Here is a 12216-nt window from a genome sequence, read left to right as displayed (position 1 = left end):
CTCTGTCTCCCATCCCCAGACTTTGGTTCAAGTCCATGATAGTCCCGAATCTTGTAGTCAGTTCCTGTGCTTTTTTCCTGCCCCTCAAGCATTTTCTTTTGAAACACTGGGAAATGTTTCACTGGCACAGTCTCTCTATGAGCTTTATAATCAAAAGAATAAGAAACAGAGTCCCCTTATGTTTGATGGCTCACTTTTTCTTGGACTAACTGTTGTATTTCCCCCTTAGCCATATCTGCATCAAAAAATGACATTGGTCCTCCAGAAAAAAATATTCTGAAGATAGTTGGATGCTTCCTGGAAAGTGGATCATAGGAGTATGGCAACCACACCAGGCTTCATATTCTAATAAGTGATTTTCTTCTCCAAGCTGAGGCACTTTTTCTAACCAATCAGATTTTCCATCCCATCAGTCATGCTGGGTATCCTCTTCCCTTTTCAAGAGAATTTAAACCAATGCAAACTAAGAGATTTATTATCTGATGAAGTCTGTTTACAATGAAAGCACTCATAAAGAAATAAACTGGACAATTTAAACTTACAAAAGGAGCTCCATGAATGTCTATTATTTTTGTTAATTTTTTACTGCACTTATAGTGGTCAAGAATACCTCACCATTTAAGCTGAAGCTACGTGCATAGCTAACAGGTCAGCTAGATTATAGTCATTGTAGATCAGAGAGTGTGTATGTACCTAATTTAAGAAGTATTTCTAGATGTAGCACATGCATATAAATACTGAGCATGTGCAGGCAGCATTGCCATTTTTAGAGAACAGCCAGAGTGTTAACATGTCAGTCTGTTTAGAAGTTTAAGTTTAAGTTACACAGCTTCATTTCTGATGTGTCTGTGTGTAATAAAGCTGCTTAAATAGAGCCCATGAATGTTTGTCTGTTTTATCCTGACCAGATGAGTGACATGGTGTTAGAACTGGGATTAAGAGAACTACTTCATCGAGCCATGAGGTACAGAGTTGAAGGTTTAGTCAGACTAAGCAGGTTGAGTGAAACAGAGCATAGCCAAATGAAAAAGGGCCAGAAATGAGCTAAAGGTAAAGAAAACTGCATAAATTATTTATTTGGCAAAGAAAATGAAACGGCACATTTATGAGGCACAAAACACATTATTAATCAAACAAGTAGCACAATATCAATCAAACAAAAGGCACAAACCACATTATTAATTAAATGAAATGTTGGAAACTATGATATTTGACAAAACTAGCAAAACTTTTCATAAGGTGCTCAGAATTACCTTTAGTTTGCATAACAAGCATGTTTAAAGTAAAACAAGCACAAGGATAGTATATTGAGCATTATAAGAGATTAAAAAGGCATAAAAAGTACAATAAAAAGGGCAAATTAAGTTTAAAGAGCAGGGGAGCTGCATGTTTTTTAGTAAAAGACCATGGTTGGGCAAAAACTACTATTTTACATTGACCGAAGCCATTCAAAGCATAACTAGAGTTGTTTGAAGTATCTCAGAGTATGCAGTGTTTGCAGAGTGTGTGCTTTATTACAGTGAAATTATTTCAAAGAGTTTGATGTGTCCAAAGTACAGTTATATTGCAACGTGCAGTCAAAGTACAGCCATTTTGAAAAGTTTCTTGTGCTGTGTGCATGTATTCGCAGAAAGCTGCCATTTCAGAGTACTTCATACACTGTGCAGAGTTATTTCACAAGGTACAGCCATTTAGAGAGGTTCTTGTGCTATATACAGTTTATTTGCAAAGTGCATTCATCTCAAAGTGTTTCTTACTCTGAGCGTTTTCCATTGTGTACAGTTTATTCACAAAGTACAGTCATTTTGAAGTATTTCTTACACTGATGAGTGGTTTCATAAAGTACAATAAAGTACAGTGATTTCAGAGTGTTCTTGTGCTACAGAGACTTATTTAGCAAAGTGCAGTTATTTCAAAGAGTTTGTTGTGCTACTGGGTATAATTACAAGTACTGGCATAACATTATAGCATATATATTTGTGTTTGTATGTTCACACATAAATTCAAGCACCTTCCCTACTCTGTGTTGATATGACAGATGCATTTTGCAGATCAAGTCCACTTGTGTTTGATCATAATATAACACAGAACTGGAGAGTATTCGAGCAGGGATATGATATTTACATACAAGCATTTTTTTCTGACAAAGATGCACATACAAGGGCATTCATTTTGCTTAACTTAGCTGGGTCAGAAGCCATTGAAAGAGAGCGTTCATTTGTGTATGCACCAGAAATATATGCAGGAGAGGGGGAAAACCATCATATTGTGGTACCGGCTGAATCAAGGGAAGACCCCGAGTGCTAATGTAAATTTAGAGAAATGTGCAACCCCCAGACAAATGTTACATTAGAGAGGCACTTATTTTATACAACAGACCAAAAGCCAGGTGAAACTTTTGCAGCTTATATCACCGACTTAAGAAACAAGGCTAAAACATGTAGATTTTTTTACTTGAAAGATGAGTTAATAAAGGACAGGCTTGTGTGTGTTGTTAATGGTGCTGCAGTAAGAAAGATTTTGCTTTGTGACAATGATTTAACATTAAGCAAAGCTATAGAGATTTGTCAAATCCATGAGCTCACAGAAAGGCACACAGGTATGCTTACAAGTGACAAGAACATGGTTTCAACAGCCTCTAGAGCAAACATAGACAGTATGCAACACATGGCAAGCAGAAAGATGCCTAAGCACATGACAGCAGCAACCCCCGTGGGTGTGGCAGGGGAAGACCCGGAGCTTTCTAGCAGGTTCCAAGATTAGTTCAGTTAAAGGAGCATGCTCAGTACAGTATAGGAGTGAGTCAGCAAAACCCAAGTCAAGTCTTTTTGTTAACTGTCATAGTTGTGGAGCCAACCAAGAGTCTAAAAGAGAGAAGTGCTTTGCATTTGGTCAACAATGCCACAAGTGTAAAAAATGGAACCATTTTCAAAAGTTTTGTAAATAAAGCAAACCTCATTCGGTTATTAAGAAAGGTCACTCAAAAAAGCAAGTTGATCATATAGAGAGCTGCAACCCTACTTTCTATGCAGATGGTGTATCAGTAGTCAGTGAAAAGGTTAATGCAGTACATTTGTTGGCAAAGAATGAAGTATTTTGTACTGTCCTGATAAATGGTAAACCCACAGAGCTCAAAGTAGGCAATGGTTCAAAGTGTAATGTAATATCAGCAGAAACCTTTGATAAAGTCAGGGCTGGAGAGCAACTTTAATTTGGGCAATTTTGCAAAGCGTGTTGCTTATGGAGGTGAAGAGATTCAAACCAAAGGCTCAGTAATGCTTTCATGCTATTCGGCTGGGAACAGTTACAGCTTGCAATTTTATGTAGTCCAAAGACCCATGCAGTCATTATTAGGTCTTAGAGACAGTTTGAGAATGAAACTGCTTTCTTTTACCAAAGAAGTGCATCATGTAAGCAGATGTCCCAGTTCCAGCTTCAGTGATGCTATTTTTTCAGAGTATGCTGATGTGTTCAATGACAAGCTAGGGAAACTTCCAGTTGTGTACTCCATAAAAGTAGACCCACAGGTCAGTCCAGTGGTCAGATCAGCAAGGAGAGTTCTGATAGCTATGCAGGACAAAGTCAAGGTCCATTTAGACAAAGAGGTGCAGCAAGGTGTGATTTGTCACAGAACCAACTGAGTGGGTATCATCCATGGTAGCTGCTCATAAGAAAAATTCAGATGAAATCAGAATATGCATTGACCCAAAAGATTTGAACAAGGCATTAAAAAGACCTCATCATCTCATGTGCACAGTCGAGGAAATTACAACCCTCATGCTGAATGCCACTGTTTTTCTGTCCTAGATTCAAAGAGTTCATTTTGGCAAGTGATGCTTGATTGCAAATCTTCACTACTGATTACATTCAGTACTGCCATTTGGTAGCTACAGATTCCTCAGGATGCCTTTTGGAATAAATTCTGCCAGTGAAGTCTTTCAGTGTGCAACAGAGCAATTTTTTTCAGGCCAGCCATGTGCAATAATAGTTGATGACTTACTGGTTGGAGGTAATGGTGAAGCAGAGCATGACAGAAACCTCAGGAAAGTTCTGGACAGAGGGCATGAAGTGAATTTAAGGCTCAATCCTCTAAAGAGAAAATTCAGTTTACCAGAAGTTACTTATGTTAGTCATTTATTTATCAGTACAGGCTTACAAACAGATCCTTCTAAACAAGCAGCCATTCTTGAGATACCAGCTCCAGACAATGTCCAAGCTCTACAGAGTTTTCTTGGTAGGGTTAACTATTTGGGCAAATTTATCCCTGACATTAGTGCATTATCATCACCTTTAATTAGGCTGACATGCAAAGTTGTTGCCTAGTCATGGTTAGAACAACACCAGAGAGCATTTGATAACCTCAAACAGCAAACTGCTAAACCGCCTACATTAACATACTATGATGTCCACAAACCAGTAGGTCTTTCCTGTGATGTTTCAAAGTTCGGTCTTGGTGCAGTTATTCTTCAAGAGGGCAAACCTGCTGCCTATGCATGTAGAAGCCTTACCCAAACTGAGATGCAGTATTCTCAAATTGGGAAGGAACTTTTAGCAATTGTGTTCGCATGTTCAAAGTTCCATGATTATATTTATGGCCGAGCAATCCAGATAGAAACTGACCATCAACCTCTAGTTACTGTTTTAAAGAAGCCTATCCATTCCGCTCCCAGCAAGACTCCAAAGAATGATACTCAAATTGCAAAAGTACAATTACAAAATGGTCTATACAAAGGGTAAACTTATTTATCTGGCTGATAGCTTATCCAGATCACCCAGAAATAGCACTGAACAGCTTAAACAGAGAATTTTCACTTTGATGTCATGCAAGTGTGTAATTTTTCTAAAACGAGACTTGATGAGCTGAGAGATCATATAAAGACTTATCCAATTTTGCACAAGCCCAACCAATTCATCAATGTAGGATGGCCATCAAAGCAATCCTGTGTACCTCCAGAAGTACAACCTTACTTTCCATATAGAGATGAGATGCTGATGGACTATGGTATAATTTTCAAAGGTACAAAAGTTGTTGTTCCTACTTCCTTACAGCGTGAATACATTCAGATTTTCATTGTGGACACACAGGTTATGATTCTACAAAAAGAAGACCGAAGGGACTAGTATTTTGGCCTTCTCTAGCAAAAGACATTGATAATGTTCTTTATTCTTGTCCAATTTGCAACAGTACTCTAAGCCACATTTGCAAAAAGAGCCACTTCTGCTAAGCCAAATTCCTGAACTACCTTAGTCAACAGTAGCAACTGACATATTTGAGTGGAACAGTCAACATTACTTAGTGTTGGTAGACTCTTATTCAAACTGGTTTGATATTGATTTGTTACCTAACCTAACATCCAGTGCTGTTATTACTAAGATGAAACATAATTTCTCAGTTTATGGTAGTACACACAAAGTTATTTTTGATAACGGTTCTCAGTTTACCAGTCAATTGTTTCAGAGATTTGCTAAAGAGTGGTACTTTATCCATGTTACTAGCAGTCCTGAATATCCTTAGTCAAACGGTCTTGCTGAATGTGCAGTACAGATTGCAAATAACTGGAGAGGTCAAATAGTGACAATACCGATATCTTCTTGAATTTACTTACTCTCAGAAATATACCCTGTGCCAATCTACTAGGTTTACCTGCTCAGAGACTTCTCTCTAGGCAAACCAGAACAACCTTGCCTATCAGTTCTAGTTTGTTGCTGCCTAATGATAAAAACAGCAGAGTAATCAAAGCCCACCTTTTTAAGAAGCATTCTTCTCAGAAGTCCAGCTATGATAAAATGAGCAGATTTCTTCATCTGTTAAAATGGCAAAAGGCTTTGATCGAATTGGTCAAGTGAGAGGTATATGCACCAAGACGAGATCCTACTTATTGGAGCCTGAGGGTACAGAGTACAGGAGAAACTGCAGATATCTTCTTCCTGTATCAGAAATGATATTGCAGCATCATACCTGTGATACAGACTCTAGATCTCACAGCAATCCAGACAATGTTTGTACCAAAGAAGGTTGGCTATACCCTTTAACTGCTCCGTTGAGATTAATCAAAAACAGTGCAATTTTTTCAATTAAATTATGTTTTTTACAGGCTGTGGTTGTTATGGGGTCATTTTTCACAACAATTTTCTTCAGATCTTATCAACATAGATATTGGTAATATCCAAACACTAGCTCCTACTCAGTTTGGATTTGTCAAGGAGAGATCATGCCTGTTAAACCTGATGGACTTCATTGAGACAGTCACCAGAGCCCTGGACGAGGGGAAGCATGTGCATACAGCCTACCTAGACCTAGCCAAGGTATTTGACACTATGCCTCACTGAGACATCATTGACAAACTCTCCCAGCAAGATATCAACCCTTATATTGTAAGCTGGATTGTGACTGACTCACTGATAGAACCCATAGAGTCAAAATATGGGAATTCACCTCCAACAGTAGACCCGTAACCAGTGGCATTCCCCAGGGATCAGTCCTGGGACCTCTACTGTTCGTAATCTATTTCTCTGAAGTACAGTCTAAAACCAAGGGACTGTGGCTGACATAGTTTGCAGATGACTGCAAACTGGGTGCCATCACAGAATCTCCAAATTATGTCAACATCCTTCAAGAGCGATGTTCCTGCAAATCACCACATCAATGGCAATAACCTAAGTATGCACTCACTGGTGAGAGATCTGGGCACTCAGGTTGACAGCAACCTTGCCTTTGATCACCATGCTTCCACAGTGGTGAGAAGGGCATTCTATATGGCTCATCTCATAAGTAATGGCATTGCCTCGAGAAAAATAGAAGTTATCACCTCCCTGTACTCTTCACTCATTAGGCCAATAACTGACGCTCCTTTTGGTATGTACCTTTCAAAGCACCTGCAGCAATTGGAGAGAACACAAAGGTTCCTCACATGGAAAATTCAAGGTCTTCAGCAGCTATCTATGTGGATCAGCTGAAATTACTGTCACTTTATTCTGTCTCATACAGACTACTCAGAGGTGATCTCTGCCTTGCATAAAAGGTGATCTCTGAACCTGCTTTACTGGAAATGCTGCACATCCGCAAGTCAAATGGCACATGGGTTACTTGCTCTAAGGACCTAAACCTGGTATGTGACATCAATAGAACCTGTTAGAGGGACAGATTTGTCTCCCAGAGGTTACCACACCTTTGGAATAGACTCCCACTTCACGTCAAACAGAGCACCTCATTGGCCCTCTTCAAACGCAATCTGGATGATTGGATGGGTAACCATGAATTCACCTCAAGGGTTCCACCTGTGTCCCTCTTGGACAGGGGCAATAGGTGCTAATCATGGTAACAAGTGTAGGTTTGTAAGGGCCCTTGTGCCATTAGCCTAGTAACTTACTATGATCCTATGATCCAGTAAGAAAAAGCAACTAAAACATACATAGCTTGTAAAGAAAAGGAAACATCATTTCTTTCTAAAAAGAGCAACCCTACAGGCTTGAGTTCATAATGACAAAATGAGCACAGTACTGGTAGTCTGATTAAAACATAGGAAGGCTAAAGCCATGATAGTAGCTATTTCCCAATATGGACAACATATCTGACTCTTTAGGGAATCCAGACAGCATTTCTAGATTTCTACAGATATTAATATAGTAATACACCCTATCAAGGCTTATTGCACATTGTTAGACATTTTCTAAATTCTTTTATACTTACATACTTATCTCAAGATGAAAAAATGCAGCTGCAAGCACCTGTAATTAAATAGGAAATATTCAGTGTTATGTGGACTCTTCTCAAATGTAAGGCAACAGGTCTTGATGGGCAAAAAACAGCCTTGCACAATGCCCTTCATCAATCCATGCAGCACCCTTTATCAGACCTCTTTCAGCATATTTTCAGCACAAACTTCACACCACCATCTTTTGAGGAAACTGGGTTAAGTATGATGCCTAAGCAGGGCAAGAACCATTTAAAGTTAATAACTTCTAGTCTATAGCTCAGATAAATATTGAGGACAAGTGATATGCAAAAGCACTAACTTGCAGAATTCAACCACTTTCCTCACTAAGCTGGTTAATGTATCAAAGGCAAGCTTTATAAATAGCTGTACTGGTACAACCCACTTATATACCCTGTTAAGAGGCAATTCATATCTACAAGCTTTCTGCCTCATCTTCTCTAGCAATGTTTTTGTTGATTTTGGAAAGATTCCAGTTCTTCAAGATGGTAATACTTGTGGGCCACTTTTAAAAAGTTTTTAAAACTTCCTGTTCCAACTAATACCTAGTATCATGGCTCAATACAATTCAACCTTTGCTACCGTTCTTATCAGCACAAATGTTTCCTCACTTTTTCCACTACTGAAGGGCACCTGTCAGGGATAACTGTTCTGCCCTACATCTTTTCTCTTATGAACTATGAAATTGACAAAACACATTAGAGAGATTTCTAACATGCAAGGGTGGCATCTGCTGAATCATGAACATTGCTTCCTCTGTCTTATCTTCTCATAAGACCAGGATAATGACACTAACACCATCAAAACCTATTAGACTCTTTACACCTTCTCTGGATTCAAAGTAACAAAGACAATACAGAAACATTTCTTAGCTTGTCAAATGCATCTAAATCTGCCACCCAAGGAGCCAAGTTCCCTTTTTGGTAGTGCAAGTCTCCTTTAAAGTATTTTGGTGTAAAGCTTCTGCCCAGCATACATAAGCTAGGAGAGTTTAAACTGATTCCCTTATAGAAAAATACATGTTTTGGTGCATTTCTGGAGAAGACAGACTCTCCTCGCTAGGCAGAAATAAGTACCTATAAAAGGATGTTTCTGCCTTTAATGCTATATTTTCTTAGAAATGTCTCAACTTCTTACAACTACAAATGGTTAGGTAAAATTCAAAATTTAGCACTATGGTCTATTTGGGATTCTAGGCCTCACATTTTGCTGTCTATTCTCTCTTGTTACACAGGGAGTGGGCTTACTAGATCTTTTAGCTTATGCTAAAGCTTTCACTATTCATAAATCATTTTCCTATGTTTTGGGAGATAGATAAGCATTGTGGCACATGCAATAACTCTGTAACGCTATAGTACAAATAACTATTTAGGTAGGAGTTCTAATCTCAGTCCTGGCAAATGTAAAAGTGTGTGTGTTTGTAGGTTAAAGATTTTGAGCCCATTCACCCCAGTACACTTCCTATTGTCTTAATTTAGCCATCCTGCTGATGTCAGTCACTTTAGAAGTACCTTTGGGCAGCACTCAGCCCCACAAGCTCTGTGGTGCATGCATATGATTACTATGGTTTTTACTATAGGCAAAGCTTTTAGGAAGCAAATACCCGAAGGCTATGAACTGGTATCCCAAATCTCTGCCTACATAGCTCAAGGGGGATACTGCATCAACACCACTTTTTCAGCAGCTAAAAGTCTCTGCAGATTGGGGAACCTTTTTAATATATACTGATGGAACACATTTTTATGGGACACCTTTTATTGGCAAGAGTGGGAGAAGGCAGGCTTTTCAACATTTGCTAACAGTGCACTTAGTACAAAATCAGTCAGTGCTTGCCACCTGTCTATAAAATATATATATTATTAATACCAGGGATCCATGGATACTTTCAGCTATTGTAGGCACTTCTCAGGTCTCCACTTATCAGTGTGCTAAAGGGTATACCTGAATCATAAGCGAATATCCTTTGACAGAATTCCAAGTTATGTAATAATACTCAGGGCATGAAAACCTCAGCTCTTGACAGTTTTCTAAAGCATCAGCAACAGGCACAGCTACACAGCATGTCTATCAAATATGTTTCAGGACCCAGTGGGAGCAGTTTAGATGCTGGTACCCTGAGACCAATCAGGCTTCAACTTTTCTACCTAAAATTGTTAAGGTTTAAGAGTTCATGGCTAGGGTCAGTTAAAAAGTTACCTTAGAATTCCTTTGAAAACTGTGAGCAGCATCAATTAGTTAGTGGGAGGAGCTGAAAAATGGCATTGCTGTTTTATTTAGAAATATCTATATTTAGCTGAATGATCTGTGCGCCCTACTTGCTCTGAATATCTCTGACTGCATTTTATTTTGATTTGAAACTCTTCATTTAAGGTTTGATGACTTCTATTTTGCATCTTATTCAAGTATTACATTTGTTTTGTTTTAAGTTTTCTGTTCTGTTGGAGTTTTAAGAGTTCTTGGCTAGGGTCAATTAAAAAATGACCTTAGAATTCCTTTGCAAACTGTGAATAGCATCAATTAATTAGTATGGGGAGCTGAAAAATAGTATTGCTGTTTTATTCAGAAATATCTGTATTTAGCTGAAGTATTTGTGTGCCCTGCATGCTCTGAATATCTCTGACTGCATTGTTTCCCCTCCTAGTTCTTGTTTTCTTAAACTTGGTGGCTTTTGAGTTGCCCACCCCTACCACAAATAGCATTTTGGACACTCCTCCCAGTCCCATCTCATCAGCTCATTCTGCTAAGTAGATAGAGATCATCTGGGAAGGCCCACCCCCTTAGTTTCTCAACCTTGAATTATCTTGTTTCCTCCCTTTCCACTTAACCTAAAAATTGCACTTTATTGATCTGCTTTTACTGTATTTGTGTTTCTCCCTACTTTATTACTTTATTTCGCTTTTGATGCTTGTTCTTAAAAGTATTCAATTGCATTTAATCCGATGCATTTATTACTGCTTGTTAGTAACCTGATTAAATTGTAACTGTTATTCTAAGACGTTTGGTTTAAGCACTCGGGCTTCTGGACAGTTGTTCTACATTAGGAAGGTTTGTGGTCTATACTCTTGTGGCAGGAGATGTAGCTTACTTGTGGTCTATACTCTTGTGGCAGGAGAGGTAGCTTACATCCTCCTAAGTTGGGAATTGCTGGTTGAAGGCATAGTGTGTCTGTTATCCTAAAAATGTCTTGGTTCTGGTTTAAGCATGTTGGCTTCAGGCCAGTTATTATACATTAAGAAGGTTTGTGGTCTACACTCTTGTGGGATGTGAGAGTAGATTCTGCCCTTCTGAGACAGAAATAGCTGTTTGAAGGCTTATTGTGCCTGATTATTTGAACTGTTTCTTCTGAAATTGGCGCACCTTGTTTGCTGTAGCTTAGACTAGATTCAGAACTGGTGAATCTTGCTCTGTTTGTATAACTTGAGCAATAATACAGGCCATCTTTTTGGAGAGGGTTCCCCTGCACCCTAGTGGCAGGAGTGTGCAGTTAGAACACATCTAATTGAAGGTTGCTGGAATAGGGCTCAGTTTTGAGCTTTTTTGGTTAACTCGTTAATTTGTTTGCTGCTGTTTATATTTGTGTGTATCTATTTTCCTGTGTTAGATCAACCTAAACAGAGTTTAAATATTTTAGCATAGTCTGGTTACAGGTTTTGTATCCAGTTTTGTTTGTGTGATTCCTGTGTTTCCTGCTATGCCATCTTGTGTTGTGTCTATATTATTTAAATGAAGTTTCAAAACTTTAAATGTGCCTTCATTGACAGCTTAATGTAAAAAAGGCCAAATTCCGATCACACAGAACAGAATTTTTTTTTCCTAGGGGGAAAAAAATCACTGACCCGCCAAAAAAAAAAAAAAAAAAAAGACAAAATAAAGTGGGGGGGCTTTGACCCCACACTGCCCCATGTGGGGGGCTGTGACCCCCCACACCCCCTGCTTAAATATACCAACTCTGAGATCGCACCACAGTGTAGGAAATGGCAAAGTCCCGAAAATGACCCAGTGATTTTTTTCCTATGAAAAAAAATACAGTTCCGTGTCTTCGGGATTTGGCCTTTTCGGCATTAAGCTGTCGATGAAGGCATGTTCTAGTTTTGAAACTTCATTTTTAAATAATAGGGACCCCTTGTGTTGACTGGGACCTTCCTGCACATAGTGGGAGTAAGTGAATTGGTTGGAACTGGTCTGGCATAAGGTGTTTAGCTAAGAGATCAGGGACAAGGGTTGATTGGTCAATTCCAGTGTTTCTATTTTACTTTCATTATTGTGGCATTTAAACCCCACATTTGCACAGGTTTGTGCTTGTTTGCACTTCATGCTCCACTACTGTACAGTGTTAACACTTTGCGAGGTATCGCAGCTGCATTTTTTCCCTTACCAGCATTCCTGTGTAAGTGAGTCCCTCGCTTGCAGAGTCTGCATTGATTTTATCTTGCCCTACTCACACCTATAGGTACTCTCCTCAGATACCCACTCTACTAACCCTGACCTCTCTTCCACAGAT

This window comes from Protopterus annectens, chromosome 3.part1, assembly GCF_019279795.1.
Source record: "Protopterus annectens isolate FY-2018-M chromosome 3.part1, PAN1.0, whole genome shotgun sequence".
In the NCBI taxonomy this organism is placed as follows: domain Eukaryota; kingdom Metazoa; phylum Chordata; order Ceratodontiformes; family Protopteridae; genus Protopterus; species Protopterus annectens.
The sequence above is the reverse complement of the archived record's forward strand: the minus strand, read 5'-3'. Positions refer to the sequence as shown.